The following is a 16,544-nucleotide window of genomic DNA, read 5'->3' as shown; positions in this document are numbered from 1 at the left end:
TAAAATACTTGGAAGATAAAGCCCGTTTAAAATACTAGAGAGAGCCTGGAGTTGTGATTGGTCACACGGCCCACGTGACCATTAACATGCGATGTGATTGATAACGATGCTGTTAAGCAGCTACCTATGCATGAGGAATACCAGAGGCCTGAAGCAGAGGAACACATGAGACTCCTGTCTGTGCAATGAGAAAATAAGCTAATAGGGAAAAATAATTATAATACATGTAGTGTATTTGTGAAATACAAGACGTGTCTTGTTTCCTGTTTTGAGAAAATATGATTTTATTTTGAAGGCGGCTCGTGGCGTTAAAAAGGAAGTTGCATTGTGCGCGGATTTAATGTAACGGTTGTGGCAAATATGTCCGATTTAAACACAAAACAAAGACAGTAAAGGTTTTTATTTTTACTTTATCTGAGACCGTGTTTTGTAAGAGGTTTTGAAATTAACTTGTGGTGGACCTCCGAGCAGGTCACATGACAGGAGGCAGCGCGTGTATTCCTCACGAAGTTGTGTTTGATTGACAGTTAACCTGAAGATTCCGGTTGCCATGGCAGCGACCTATGAGTGACGTCATATTTTATGAAGCGCGTTCTTCTGTTCTCAGAATCATCCAACGTTCACTGGATCAGTCGGAAAAGTATTTATTTCTCCTTTCACTAGAAGACATCTCGGAAAAAAACCTCCAGTTAAACCGACTACTATTTCCAAGAAAAGGTGAGGTTTTTACACTTTCTAAAGTGGGTTCAATGTATTTTACCTTTCTGGACCTCCAAAATACACGATTGTTATGCTAACATTGCTCATATTTGTAATTATTAGTGTAGATGAATCCAGTAGGACTGATATTTGACTGTCGTTTAAACATGTTTATCTCAACCAAAGCTGCTTTCTGGTCGGTTTTATATAACCGACCGTCCGGCATTAGTAAATACTGAGAACTACTAATAAAACATGACGTTTGTTTTTATTAAATATGACATCTAACTACGTGTGTTAGCATATGCTGCGTTTTATTAAGCTAGCTAAAGATAAGATAATGTTGTGGTGGCGTTGGTTAGGTTGCACAGGAGGGATGTATTGCATTTATAGCAGTAATGTAGCTAGCTTGTCAAGGCACGAGGTCCTTAAATCAGTATTTCTCAAACGTTAAGTTATGGAGAAGTATTTTAAAGACCAAAGTCGTGATAAAACCCCCAAAAGTCTAAATGTGTGTGTGTGTGTGTAGGGGGGTGGGTGGGGGGTGGGGGGGGGGGGGGGGGGGGGGGGAGAGAGATGAGGTAGGTGTTGAATAATGTTATTTCACAGTTTGTCTTTGGGGTAAATCTTATGCGGTCTCTGATTTTTAAACTGAATTTTGTACCATGTCCAAAATTAGTTATATTCTTGAAAGAATTAATGTAGTTTTTGGTGTATTTCACTGTTTCCTTGTCGCCTGCTTAATGTCCGTCACACACACTGTTAAAGAAACGTACGTCCTCCAATTTGTCAAATATATACTTTTGGGTTTTTATCAATGTCTTAACTTCGATACGATACCTGCCATAAATATCACGATACCCGATACTTACAATACGATACCAGAATTCGATACGATACCACAAATACGATACAATACTGGTATATTTCTCTATAATAGTAATAAATAAAACATCTGTATGGTTCCCTTTTTACCAGCTTGTTCCTGCCCAGCTTTTTGAACACTTAACAAATGGCATTAATATTAGTATTAGCCTACAGCAAGAGATTAATGAAAACTACATGGTGTCATCACAGCATTGATTATACACAGCTATGTAGCCTTTTGTCCGCATCTGACCAGATGACTACATAGTTCCTCCCATAAGTATGAGCAATTGTAGAGTTCATATTTTATCTTATTTCATGGAATAATTATTTTTCCTTAACTAAAAATAAAAATAATTAGCTCAAGATCCACCCTCAGGCTCCACTATGTAGCCATTTTGTATCAATTGTGTTTCATTTAGTACACGTGTGTGCATTGTGACCTCATGATCATATAGACTGGTCGTCAAAGGCTAAGGCTACTTGTGTTAGGCTGTATATGGTTGAACTTAAGGTGTGCACCATGTTTATAATCACATTTGCTTACCTGTCGTTCTTTGAACTCTTTGAAAAGTTTGGGGTGTCTGTCTGAAAGGTGCTTTGTACCGCAGTACTTTTTTAGTATCGGTACACCGGGCGACCCTAGTAGCTATTTAGTATAATGTGAATCTGCTCGATGTAGTTGTACTATGGAGCCCTGAGTAGTTTTAAACGTGATGGCGCTATTACCTCTTCTTACAAATAAATGTTCTCTTATTCTGAAAACTGAAATAGCTGGCGGTGCCTCCTAATATAATTACGGAAGTAAAATAAAAGGACGAAGCCTCTTATTAATCACTACTCGCGATTGGCAACACAACATTGTTGTACACTATAACATTTGGTCACAGTATAGAAAACAATAAACAAACGCGGATTTACCTCTTGAGGATCACACAAGTCCAAACTGCTCGCCAGCCACTAAGTTCTGAACAATATTGCTCTCGTACAATATTCGTACAAACGGTTCACTCAACGTTGATAATTCTTTTCTGCATTCTTCCAACACATGATACCTCGTAATACGCTTAGTCCTAGCCCTCTGCCTGAGAATGAGATTGGATTGGCAGTTAGTTTCAGGACAACCCAATTATAACAAAGATTGACATATTTCTCTGCTAAACAATGTTGGTTGTTAGACAGAATGTGTATATACACAAACTCTGATCATTTGCATAAACTCTAACCTTTGAACTGTAAAGATAGGCTCTCCTACTTCTATACTTAGATGTTAATTTTTAGAAAACTATTTACATCCTGATGTCCAAAGGATTATTTGTAGAAGGGGCTTCAGTTAGTTGCTGCTCTGTGCACACGAGAGGTCACCGAGGCCACATTGCAGCCTGGTGCGTCCTGTCGGGAGCGTTTCAAACGCGCTTTTTGTGACGGTTTTCAGCGTATCGTTCTCCAACACGCCTTATTCTGCAGACTTTATTCTGCACAGCTGCGAGTCCCGCCAACATGCCGCTTGCCCACCGTGCCGTCTAATAATAATAATAATAATAATATAATTAATATAATCTAGAATTTTTTTTTTTTTTCTCGTCCGCAGATCTCCACCTGATGCTTTTTAGAGAGGGCGTAGACCTGTGTCTCCAGTATGTACGATTCCCACCAACATACTGACACAGCCGCTTGGCCACCGTGCCGTCTACCCCTCTCTACTGGACAATGGAGTTGGCGGGACTCTGGGACGGAGTTTACATGTTCTCCACCGAAAAACATGTAGGATTAGGTTCTAATGTAATGTAATGTAATAATATAATCTACCATTTTTTAATTTTCTCGTCCGCAGATCTCCACCTGATGCTTTTTAGAGAGGGTGTAGACCTGTGCCTCTAGTATGTACGATTCCCGCCAACATACTGACACAGCCGCTTGGCCACCGTGCCGTCTACCCCTCTCTACTGGACAATGGAGTTGGCGGGACTCTGGGACGGAGTTTACATGTTCTCCACCGAAAAACATGTAGGATTAGGTTCTAATGTAATGTAATAATATAATTAATATAATCTACAATTTTTTTTTTTTTCTCGTCCGCAGATCCCCACCTATCGCCGCCAGTTTACATGTTCTCCACCGAAAGAGTTTTTTTTACCTGGAGTTTGCGTGGCTCAGTTATCCTGGAGCCATGTTGTCCGGGGCATCATCAGGTCTCAGGGAGAGCCCAGACTAATGGTGCGTTCACACCAAACTTTTTGCGTTTTTTTTGCATTTTTTATATATCCATCCATCCATTTTCAATACCGCTTATCCTCATTAGGGTCGCGGGGCGCTGGAGCCTATCCCAGCTGACATAGGGCGAAGGCAGGGGACACCCTGGACAGGCCGCCAGTCCATCGAGGGCACATGTAGGGACATACAACCATTCACTCTCACATTCACACCTATGGGCAATTTAGAGATCAATTAACCTGCAGCATGTCTTTGGACTGTGGGAGGAAGCCGGAGAGCCCGGAGAGAACCCACGCTGCCACGGGGAGAACATGCAAACTCCACACAGAAGGACCGCTCCGACCGGGAATTGAACCCGCGGCCCTCTTGCTGTGAGGCGACAGTGCTAGCCACTACACTATATATATATATATATATATATATATAATTCATATTTTGAGATGACGCACAATGAAATAACCAAACATTTAAACTTTTTAACAAATAGAATTTTTAGACATTTTAATAATAGTTATTAGTTTTGTTTCTTTGTGTTAGCTGACGTGTTTTATTTGACCCATGTTAATATATCTGGATGATGAGAAGAATGAGACTTTTAACACTCGGTCTTTGAATTTAGAAAATCACATGTGGCATATTTATTCCATTTTACATATTCATCATCGTTCTCGTTGACATTGCTTCTAAAGAAAACATCCGTTAGTTTCTGTTTGTGTACATCCACTGCAGCCTTGTCCATGGAGCGGTTTATTAAACTGTTAAACCTCAGCTCACTCTTTTGCTCAGCTGTGATGCTGCACTGCTGAATTGCTAACTCATCTATAACACTGCTTCAAACACTTGCAGCTGCTGCTGATGTAAAATGTCATAAGCAACACTGTGATCATGTTGCCCCAGTTTGGATTCGTGGAAGAAATGTGTGTGTCTCTTGGTCTCAAATGTTTACTTTAACCCAGAAGTGTTTGTGATGTCTTTGCTCTGTTTTGGTAGAACTTGTGTGCTCGTCAATAACATGAGCTAACATTATGAGGCTGCTGGTGCTCCTGTTTTATTGCTCTCCTGCTGACCTGCCTGTGATCGATGTCATGATGTCTGCTGGCAATTTCTGCGTTCGTGCTTCTGCTGCTTATTACTACCTCTGTACAGTGTTTCTGGTTGTGTTGATTAATCGATGAGTTGATTGGCAGAAAATCAACAACAATTTTGATAATCAATTGTAATTTTTCAGGTAAAACCCCCAAATATTCTGTTTTCAGTTTCTCAAATGTGAAGATGTCAAACGTTTCTATATTTTATTGATATTTACATTGATTACCTTTGGCAAAAAAAGAAAAAGCTTGAATTATTGACTGACAACTGATAGACTAAACAATTAAAATAAATATTTGTTGCAGCTTCAGCGAAAACTACTGCCTCTTCTTATGCAATGCTACAGCAATGATGCTCTTCTTACCTTGGCTGCACTGCCTTTAGTCACAAGGCACCAACAAGCAGGAGGTACGGACCAATTCCAATGTCCCCACCAAATGTTTGATGAATAAATTTGTGTAATATAGTCTCTGCTTGCGGTCCTCTGATTTCATGTGTGTTTAAGTCTCCATACTTCCACTGGTAACTGCGTGTTTAAAGTCACATTGCGATGTGTTGTAGAAGCCCTAAACCTTCAGAGTATTTGCGGGAGTGCGCCGAAGGGTGGAGGTTGGGATGGGGCCTTCATCTCACAGACAGGCGCATAGTCAGCAGCACATGTGATGTAGCTTCTTGATAACCAAAGAGGAGGGAGGAGTCTGTATCTGTTCAATACTACAGGCCTGTACATATAGTGCTCCCACTATTATGTCCAGTGTGTGTTTGTGACGTCAGTATATTATGGGAGAGGATTTTAATTTGACATCAGTAAGACGCAGAGACCGACCCGTAAAGCTCGGGAAGTCACCTCAGCACTCTGCCCACAGTGACTTGGCAGATGTGGAGCGAAGCGAAGGGCACAACAGCTGCTTGCTCTAAATTAGGCTTCATATTTTCTCCTCTGCCTTTTGAGTTCCTGTGGAGTGCACTGTCAGCCATGCAGGAATCATCATCATTCATTACCCTGATATGATTCCACCTTGCACACTTCTCTCTCTGACTTTATCGTTTTTAGTATACATCCTCTTTTTGTGGAAGTGGGTCATAAATGTACTAACTTTTATGTACCCTCTTTGTTCACTGAATTGTTTTTTTTTTTTATGCTTAGCTTTTTGTAATTCTGCGTTGGGTTAGGAAAAAAACACCTACAATTGTTGTGTTTATTAATAAACCCAAAGGAATATTTTTGAACTGAAGGGAAAAGCACAGAGAGGCATCGACTCTGCCTACAGAGTATAAATATCACCTTAAGCTCCTGCTGGAAATGAGACAGTTTCAGAAGACAAACGGGGGTGGAGGAAAAATATCTGCAGTGACCCACTTCCTCGTGGACCTTTTATACCATTTATGTTCACAATGCAGTATACACAGGATTAGCGTTGTTATAACAGGGTACAAAACATTCGGGATGCTTACTGTTTCTGTGAAATTGTTTGAGACTACAACTGCAATGCTTGCGCGTGTGATCTCAAGAGCATGGTCTCTCTTGATGGGTGTCCCACCTTTTAAGCCTTGAGAACATACATCGTAGAAAGAAAGGCAATTCTTTGTATGCAGTTGCATGTGTGTGTGTGTGTGTGTGTGTGTGTGTGTGTGTGTGTGTGTGTGTGTGTGTACCAAACCTGCCTCAGTCTCCTGGTATGAAGTGGCATCATTATTGATCCAGCAGCCCACTCCTCTAGTATATCAAGCTGTTACAGTATTGACTTGACTGAAGAAACAGATTAGCTTCAAACAAGCGGTGACATGCAATCGTTCCCTCTTCTGTGACCACTTAATGCTTTCCCACCATCACATGGATGAGGGGATCATGTGAGTCAGTCTGTCCCTTCTGAAGACATGTATCAAACTGTGGTAATTTATAACTGAGGCAGACATTCTCAATATGTGTTTCTAAATCCAAACTAAACAACTGAATTTCATTGAATTTGAGTTGCCTCCATTTGTGAACAACTGACCTACATCATCAATTTAAATGGAAAACACTGACACACTGCAATTATGCCAATTATCCTACCCAGCTTGTAACTTAGTTGTGTGGTTTCTATCTCTTGTGTGATATTTTTTTATGAAGCACATTTAATGATTAATCCCAAAACACAAAATGAATGAGGCCTTTGGTTTTGTTGAAAAAACAATCTGTTTTTAAGCTAACCTTAATACCTCAGATCCAGTTAGTTTGGGTATGTTCAAATTCTGACCCGCCAGGGGTTAGTGTTTTAAAGACGTGGGAAGAATCGTCTAAACTTTCTAAAGCATGGTCAAAATGTTTTCCTACAACGTCTCTGTTTGCCGTGTGACGGATAGTCCTCATCCTCTGAGTGAGCAGGACATCAGTATGCAGACAAAGTCCTACCGTTTTGCAGTGCAGGCTGCATGAAGCCTCTAAATCATGGTGGAATATGCATGAGGGACCATTCATAACACAATCTGTCACTTCCTGTTTGTCTGTGATACATCACCACAGCCTTGTTAATATTCTCAAAATTCCACCAGAGGACTGGGGGGGGGGGGCGGGAGGGTGTAGCAAGGCCAGTTGTTGTAAGTCTAATTATTTCGTTGTTCTTGTTGCCGGAGGTAACCGCAGTGTGAAGCTGTGACTCTATTGACTCTATTGATTGTGGGAGATTTATTTTCTGGGCAAAGAAAGCGTGCGTATCAGCAAAGTAACAACAAGTGCGGCACTGACACCAGGGGGCAGCAATTAACATGAATTGATAACATTGATTTAGGCTTCATCTTCTCTGGTCAGCGCTATGTCTTTCTCTGCTGCACATTCTTGCACAAAGAGACAATTTCAGACACACACACACACACACACACACACACACACACACACACACACACCACCCCTTTCTTTGGTATTCATACATGTCACAGGCTCTTTCCACGACAATGATAATGGCTTCTTATCAAATGTCTCCAGGTTACACTGGAGGAAGAGGTCAAAATAGGCTAAATAACATAGAAAAAGGAATAGCACTTAACTACCAACACATGAAAATTATCATAATTTAAACTTACACATGTGAAATAATAAGTTGTATCTATTCAAGGAGGAGTAATCACATCATGGCTTCTAAATTAATATCAGTCATGTTATTTTTTTTGTCCTTTGCTTGCCATCATGTCTCTTCTTTTGCCTTTATCATGTTGAGAGGATCAGCATAAATGCCCATATTTAACCACTGAGGGGCACTGCAGCTTAAGCTTAGTCCTGTGGAGCAGAGGAACCCGGCTGCTTTCAGAGAGAGGACCAGCTCAGCTGCACACTTCAGTGCCAGCCCCTAAAAGTTACCCAGGATACCTAAATCTGCTGAGCTGTCTCCTCCTTCCGCTTCTCTCTCTACCGCAATACGACTTTTCCAACCAACTCCCGAAGAAACTTCTTCATATCTCATACTTCCGGCTATCCTCCTTTCCTCATCTCTTGTGCTCTACGATCCCCCGCTTGCTTGGTCTCTCTCTTTTCTTAGAGGCATCAGGTCCAATGCAGCTGTAGTCAATCTAATCCCTCTAATTCAGTTAATCTAATTTTCTGCATATGGTCACACAGCTGAACTCCACTACTGGTCCTTTACAATCTCTCTCTCCACACTCTCATTTTCTGTCCAAATCCCTGGAGCCTGCACTTTCCCCCTTCTCCTCTAAATTACTAATACAAAAATGTAACTGATTGACACTAATTTGATCTGGTGTGTTTATAACGTATAATATAATAAACATCAGCGGCTCATTTTAAAGGGGAAATGTAATTCATATTAAATTGCACTCTTACCTTGAATATTCTCCTCTACATGCCTGCCAGTGAACATAATGTGGTAGGATAGGTTCACAAGGTTGTACACCTGACTTTCCTCTCAGGGATTTTCAACAAGCCCTGTATGATTCACCCTGATGTTGTTCTTTGTTTGCTGATTATTAGTGATTAAATCAACATTGTGCAAGTGAGCAGTTATCAAGCAAGGTGGCATATGATTGGCCAGGAGCAGTCCTGCAACCTGAGTTTCAGATCTATGTAAGGCTTGTCAATGTTATCAATGGCTAAGAGTCATTGATAGCACACTTGCCTTGCCGTAATGAGTCCTGACGGAAACAGACCTGGAGCTTGCCTCTCCGTGATGTCTAACAGCAGGCTGCACATACAGTAGTTTGAACCATCTGCTGGCTTCTAGCAGACTTGTCTCTCATCGGTATTCATTAGAAGATGCCAGTGTGCAGTACATGTGTGTTTTAGGGATTACCAACGTCTATTAGCTGATAAGAGGGACTTTCTTGGAGGAAATCGCAAGAGATGGGGGGGTTATGTAGGTTAAACATTTTGTCTCCCAACAATCGCTTTTTAATCACATTCACAGATAAGCTCAGAGTTATTTGCATCCTGCGGTCCATTTAACACTGGCTCGCAGCACCCAAATGTTGCTTGTTTAAGGATGCTCTTCTGCTGCTTGTCACCCTCTTTCGCTCACTTTCCCTCATCCTATCTGTCGCTCCTCGCTGCGGCAGAGCTCTGCAGTGATTGTCAAAAGAAGGAAACCATTTTATCTACATGAAATATCATCTTTACACATCCTCCTTTAAACTGTTATGTAAAAAGTACAGAGGAGAGGAAAATAAAATCCAGTTTGCGCAGGGAGGGGCAGGGATGGTGTCAGTCTCTTCAAGAGGATTAGGGCCAACCAGACATTCACAGGAACTGCTGGGCGTAAGTGGGTTGAATGGGACACACCCCTGTGTCTTATTTCACGGTTTGGGTGGGTTTGTCCTGACGCACAGCTGAAGGGGAAAAGAAGCACATAATATTCTTACATGTGTTGGTCCTGTTTTTCTCTCTTCTGTCACTTTCAATTTATTCCTCTCTCTCTTCGGACCTATCTTCTGATGCTACCCTCTCATCCTGCTCTTCCTTAAGCTGTTTCTCCCTGTCCACCCATGGCCCACTTGTGGATTTATAGGTCAACTGTCTGACGATTTCAGGTCCATCTTATTTAATTCCTTCCCAATGGGTGTCAGGAAAATGAGTTACCTGCTGCAGCTCAGTTCTAAGAAATAAAGTAAGTTACTGCCTGCTGTCTGCTCAACTGATGGACTGCAGGAATGTAAATTACAGCTCTGCATTCGTAATGAACCATAAGAAGGAGGTATCTTATGATTAGGTGTGGGAATAAGTAGATCAACTTGTAGCCATGAATTGTTGTTAGGGCTGAAGATGAGCTACATGCTGATGTGGCCTTCTGTGTTTGATGACAGTTCAGACAAATCATGGCCTGCTAATGACGGAATGGGGATGAGGCATGTAAAAAAAAAACTGAGACTGAGTTTGTTCATTTGTCCTGACCCTTTATTTTTCTGTCTTGCTACAGTACTTTCTTGACTATCTCTTTGTTTTCCTCTGCACCGGCACCGTCCTCAGCTGCCTTTTTATTTTTTTTATCTGGCTTCTTTCCCCCAGTGAAATATGGACGGGGTTTGGGATGACTGCAATGCAGCTGAAACAACAGCCACTGTCTTACTCCCAGATCAGAAAAAAGGGAGGATGTCATCAAGGCATGTGTGAAGCCCAGACTCTGGATTGGACTCGGCTGGGTTGTCTGAGCCTGGCCAACAGATCCTCAAAGATGTGGAGAAGAGAAACACGTTGCTCTTGTCTCAGCATGGGCACACCACTACAGAGAGACAGAGATAAAAAAAAAAACAGCAGATGAAAATAAACCGAGATAGAAACTGAATAATAAAAAGAAAGAACGGAAAAAAAGTTAAGTAAAGCAATACATCTGCCAAAGACATTGGAAAAGAGAATTATTGATGGTACATACACCAACATTATTTTTCTCACTAGATAATAACTTGCTATCATTAGGTGTGCTACATAGCACTGAAGCAAGTGTCTTTAAGTGTCGACTCAGCCTCCTATGGTCTGTGAAAGCAAGCAAGACAGGTGTTTTCCATTCTGCGTTATCCTTTTGTTCAGTATTGCTCTCACACCTCAGCCAGCACAGCAGGTGAATCAGTGTCATCCAATGGCCACCATGTGTCAGCGAGGTAGACTCTGACTTTGGGGCTTTATTTACATACCATAGAAAGTGTTCTGTCTTCCATACCTGGAATAGAGTGTAGTGGGTGGAAAGAGGGGGCGGGAATGATAGGACAATAGAACATATGTCAACATATGTTGCTTATAGTGTGACTTGTATTTACATATTTAACGGGAAACATTTGTAAATAAAACAATACAGAAAAGCTAGCTAGATTAATTTTCTGTATAATGAGTATTTATTATATGTAAAGTCCATTTTGCTGATTTTAATAAAGCAAGGGTTTGAAAGCAGTATCAGAGTATTTCTACGTTGTTTTTTTAAACTTTGACTAAAATAAAATGTATGAATACTTCTTCCAACGTTGCCAATAACTTGCTGTAGGTATAGACATACATACACATCTTTTGTTATGAAACTCCAACTTCCACTCAATTCAGGCATTTACACAGGCTCCTTCTTGCAGTATCTAATTGTTTCCCGTTTCAGTGATCAGTGGTGTCTGTCAGTGTTTCACTGCCCATCAGCTTGGGATGACAGACAATTAGTGGCAGTAGAAATGGCTTTTGAAGCAGACCCCTTCCCCCTGAATTCCCTTGTCACAGCTTGTTGCGATAAGACAGGGACTGCAGAAGCACTTCAAGTGGGATAGCAGGGCAGTTACACCATGCATTTATATTTCAACAGCCACTTGGGCTGAGACTGACTCTCATGCACGTGTACACACACACACACACACACACACACACACACACACACACACAGACTAACACTAAGACGGATCCAGCTGCATCAAACACACACTCACAACTTCACTCTGTGTTTGCAGGTTATGCTGAGCCTCAACTTTATTTCAAACATTGTAATTTATTCTTTTACCCACTTGACAAAGAAAGAAAGAAAAGCTGAATGTAATTCAAAGTTGAGATGCACTAAAAACTACTCACGTATTCAATGCACAGGAGCAATTAGGAAAAAATTAAATCTCTGTATTCGTATAGAGAATTGATGTGTATTGCTTTGGATGTGGAGCTGATTATTTGTACATTCTGGCACCCTCAGCCAAAAAAGGGAGTCCGAAGAATCAAATATCTTCTTAAAATAAATATGTTTTGCTCAATTTATTATCATGTTGTTGGGTGTCTTTGGTAAGAAAATAGGTGCTGGTCAGAATCTCTTACAGTAAACCTGTAGTGTGGAACCGCATCATTGTGATTTACTCAACATGTGGAAATGAGTGTGAGTCAAATCCAGAGAGAAAAGATGTGACTCATGCTACCACACTCTATGTGTGCATGTGTTTGTGTTCTGCATTTGTTTAGATACACATTTTGTAGTCAGGTTTAGGATAGTGGAATAACTTCGACAGATTAATTTATTTTTTTTGACCATCACTTTAAGGAACAATCCTGCAGACACTATGTCAGGAATAACAAGCATTAAACCGAACATTTGATCTACATTTACATTGTTTTACGTACAAAGACATTGTTCATCAGTTCCCATTTTTGGAAAAGAAGGTCCATTCAAGTTTCCGTTGGAACTGTGAAATTGTTTTATAATTAACAATAATTTTTGCCCATTAACCTGAAACCATTAGTACTCAATAGTTAAAACAAGGCCATTTGTATTCAAACAAATATCATATTTATCTATAATAAATGATTGTACTGATCTGTTCACTTGTAATAATATCATTGTATGATTTATTCAAAATATAAAATTTATTTTCTGGAGACAACATTATTAATTGATTTCCATAAGTATTATAATTGGTATATTTATTTATAAAGTATATATGCCTGGGTATAGTTTATGCATTAGTGATTAAGGTCCATATTCAGCTTTACAAAAGTAATATGGTTGATTTATATCCATAATCAGTCACTTGTGTAAGTGAGACTTCATACACTGCAGCCCATCTTAGGTTATATCAAATATAATGTACCAGACATTAGGCTACATGTATTTGAAGCATTCATACTACAGTTTCCAGTTTTTATTTTCACCTTATCAAGTGAAGAAACCGATCCTGTGTATGAAATGCCTGTATTATAGAAATGTATGTATATATTACATATATAACAGTAACATTATTCATTTATAATTTTGACTAATGACTAATATATTAAATAAGATTAATGACCGTATGTTAAGGGATGGTAAAGCTACTTGACAGTGAGTGGTCCCATGTGCAAATGGGATACACTCTGTGTGTGAGTGCGTGTGCGTGTGTGTGTGTGTGTGAGAGAGAGTACTGTAAGTACCTGTTTTTGTGAGTTCCTGGTTGTGATTCATAATAACCAAAGAAAAATGGCCAGTCTCTACAGAAAGCCAGGAAGTGTGTTTGTTTGTATGAATGTGTGTGGTGAGGACGATCGTCCAGATGCAGCTTCTTGTTTAATTAAATGAAAAAGGCATTCAAATCTCACTATGACGAAGGCACATTTTTCAAAATAGAATTTCTTTGTAAGGGACACCATTTGGTTATAACATTCTTTTCATGCATATTCATATCCATAATTAATATATGCAAATTAGTCAAATACACATCTTGATGAAACAGAGAATTCCAGAAAAAGGGAAGTGCTAAACACTGAAGGTACACTTATATCATGTTTTTACGTAATATATTTTTTTAACCTATGACTTATGTAAACAAGTATCAGTGCATGCGTACATTTACTGCATGAATGTGTATGTTATGCAAAAGGCTGTGGTTTTTGTTTTCCATAACATCCTGGGAGGCACATTACAGCATATGTAAATAAGGTTACAGCACATGCACCTTGCTGAGAAAAATACAGAGGAGCTGTTTGAATGAATACTTAAAATCAGCGGTACCAATCGGAAGCAAAGCTCTGCAGAGGTCACTGGTGTCATGTGTAAATGGCAGGGGTCGTAGAGTTAAAGCTGACCTTTGCACCTAGGACCCTTGCTTCTCTGAGTCGGCAGAGTTGGATAGTGTGCACTCAGCATCCCACTGCCGGGCACAGAGGGAGCTGAGGGGGCAGAAGATCTACAGAAGGAGGAGGGTGGAGTTGGGACTCTGAAGTGGAGCTCCAGAGGTTGGAGGGTCAAAGGAAGGACCCTCCAGACCCGCCTTGATCTCCTGGTCAATGCTCTCACACCCCCTCACTTTGTGATGTGTGTGCTTCTGTGGTCTGCATTTTCTCTAATGTTAGCATGTTTACAATGCATTAGTATATGGATATGGCTATGGATATTAGTACAATATATTCACTGGAAAGACAATATAGATTATTATAAAACATTGGAATTCTAATTATTAGAACAATGGAGGAAGCAGCTCGCCCCTCATATTCAGGAAAGTATCACCTCATCCCATGTGACTCTGATTATTGTGACTGTTCAGCTTTTGCATACACAGGTCACTACATTACACAAACACCCACACATTATGTTCTATTATCAGCTTTATTGTAACCATTACCTGCAAAGCCTGTTATAAACATAAAAATCAGAAGTGGGAATTCCAAAACCTGGCACGTTAAATAATCTGTACTGTTCTGTATATATATAGATATATAAATATATCTATATATATATAGAGCTCTCTCTCTCTCTCTCTCTATATATATATATATATATACTGTATATATAGGTGAAATTTATGGTCAGCAACCAGAAAGAAATTATGTAATCTCACACAACTCTCTTCCATTTACGTCTCATTTCTTTATCCCCACAGCACCCGCTGAGCTTCCAGGGTCTGAAACAAACACGAGTTGGTGCGCTAATTAAATCAGCAATCCAACAGATGTTCAGTAATGAACAGGGAATTTGGCTTGAGAATTATGCTTTAAAGTATCTTATTGGTGTTTTTTCTAGCCTTTTTTTATTTTAGCATAATAACGGCAATTAACAGCCACCTTTGTTGTTAACGTCTCTAATGTCATATTAGTAATATCTGCATGGATAATATAAATATTACATTTTTTTACACATCAATAGCTGTAGTTTTGGCTAGAATATTTGGCAGTGTTGTATTCTATTGTAGGTGTCTTCAAAATGATAAGCTGCACTGTGACTATAACTAATTGCAACACATTGAACATGATGCACTGGTAGCCATTAAGTCACAGGTGTCTCTGTTGGTATATTTTATCTGTGTCTTCCCATCAATGAACCTGTCAATCTTCAGTAATGGTGGCTGCTGCATTGACCCTGACCCGGATCAAACGTCACGTCAGAGCTATCTGCCATTTTAAAAGCCAGCACACATTGCCTCCAGTCCAGCTTGGTCCTCTCTTTTTTTTACCACAAAAACCTACATATTTTCATGAATTTTCCATCTTTTCTTCGTACACTTTCGTTCACGATCTTGCTCTTCTTTGCCGGACCATATAGAACAAGTAATGTGTTTACGTTACTGCATTGTGATATTCTTTAGATTACCAAATATTCAGTTTGGCGTTTGAAGCATGCCAATAGTGCGTACAGTATCGCTTCACACGTTTTGTCATCAGGGCTGAAGTGAAAATAAACAACAGTCTCAAAATGACTGTACCTTGTATCCTGAATACTAAAGTGTTGCCCCCAGTCACCGTTTCTTCCTCCCTTCATTGCTCTCCTGACAAAGTGTCAGTCTCTCCTGTGTCTCTATTAGCCACGGCCCTCCATCACTGCCGCTCCCCTCTCCATTCCTCCATCCCTCCCCCTTACCTCAACCCCCTGGAGAGGAGCGATACTGCTGATGCATCACCACCCAAGATAATTTATTTAAATGACAGATTAGGAGGGTAACTCGATTTGTGTCCGATACAGTATGTAGTGTCTGTTACCAATCTAATAAAGCCAACCTCCCTGCCCCCTTCTGTTTCTTCCTCCCAGCCCCTCCCCTCATCCACACACCCTGCCCCATAGCCTGTATCTGCCGCAATAAGCTCCCAGTTCAATGGGAAAGAAAGAGGGGGGAGCAGTAGAGGCTTGTCTCCAGGGCTGTAACACGATCGCAGGCAATGGCCACCAAGGCCTACATATTAATTGAATTGTGAGGCCGGAAAGCTGCGAGGTTTGGCGAGGCACTCATTGACTCATTGATCGGCGCAGAGGGCCCTCAGAAAAATGCCTTGCAGTCGCGGCCAATCAATCAAACAATTAAGCCGAGTCTCTGTAGCTGGCTGTGCTCCACTTAAGTCTAACCTCCGAGCTCCCTGTGCTGCACGTTCCAAATTAATTGCTTCTTGCGACAGAATAGGCACACCACCTCCCCTCTGGTCCCTCTGTGTGTACCTGGGGAAAAGGTAACTGTGAGTCTGCATTGCCCACAATTCCCATCTCTATAAAGCGTCTATGCAAACTGTGACAATACACAATCCCTGCTCTACAGTGTGTGTGTGTGTGTGTGTGTGTGTGTGTGTGTGTATGTGTGTGTTTGTAAATGCTCAGTGCCACCCATCTTGTCAAATCTAAGCATGTTTTCGACAAATATTTGTGAAACAAGTAATACTTATGTCAGCTCTTGTGTTTCTAGGAAACCGGCAGTTAGAAGATTGGATGTTTTAGCTTGTTCAGTGAGAGGGTTGCACCCAACAATAGGAGGAGGGGGGGGGGGGGGTCGTCAATGCGGCCTTTCCT

At 40.6% G+C, this 16,544-nt stretch overlaps 1 long non-coding RNA gene across 1 annotated transcript; it reads left to right on the top strand.

Moving 5' to 3' along the window:
• Positions 1-322: 322 nt before the first annotated feature.
• Positions 323-3,282, top strand: LOC117725343. Its single transcript, XR_004608918.1, has 3 exons — positions 323-395; positions 608-717; positions 3,158-3,282. It is a non-coding gene; the product is annotated as an uncharacterized LOC117725343 (long non-coding RNA).
• Positions 3,283-16,544: the final 13,262 nt, after the last annotated feature.

This window comes from Cyclopterus lumpus, chromosome 22, assembly GCF_009769545.1.
Source record: "Cyclopterus lumpus isolate fCycLum1 chromosome 22, fCycLum1.pri, whole genome shotgun sequence".
Taxonomy (NCBI): Eukaryota; Metazoa; Chordata; class Actinopteri; order Perciformes; family Cyclopteridae; genus Cyclopterus; species Cyclopterus lumpus.
Note: the sequence above shows the minus strand (reverse complement) of the source record. Positions and strands in the feature narration are given on the sequence as shown.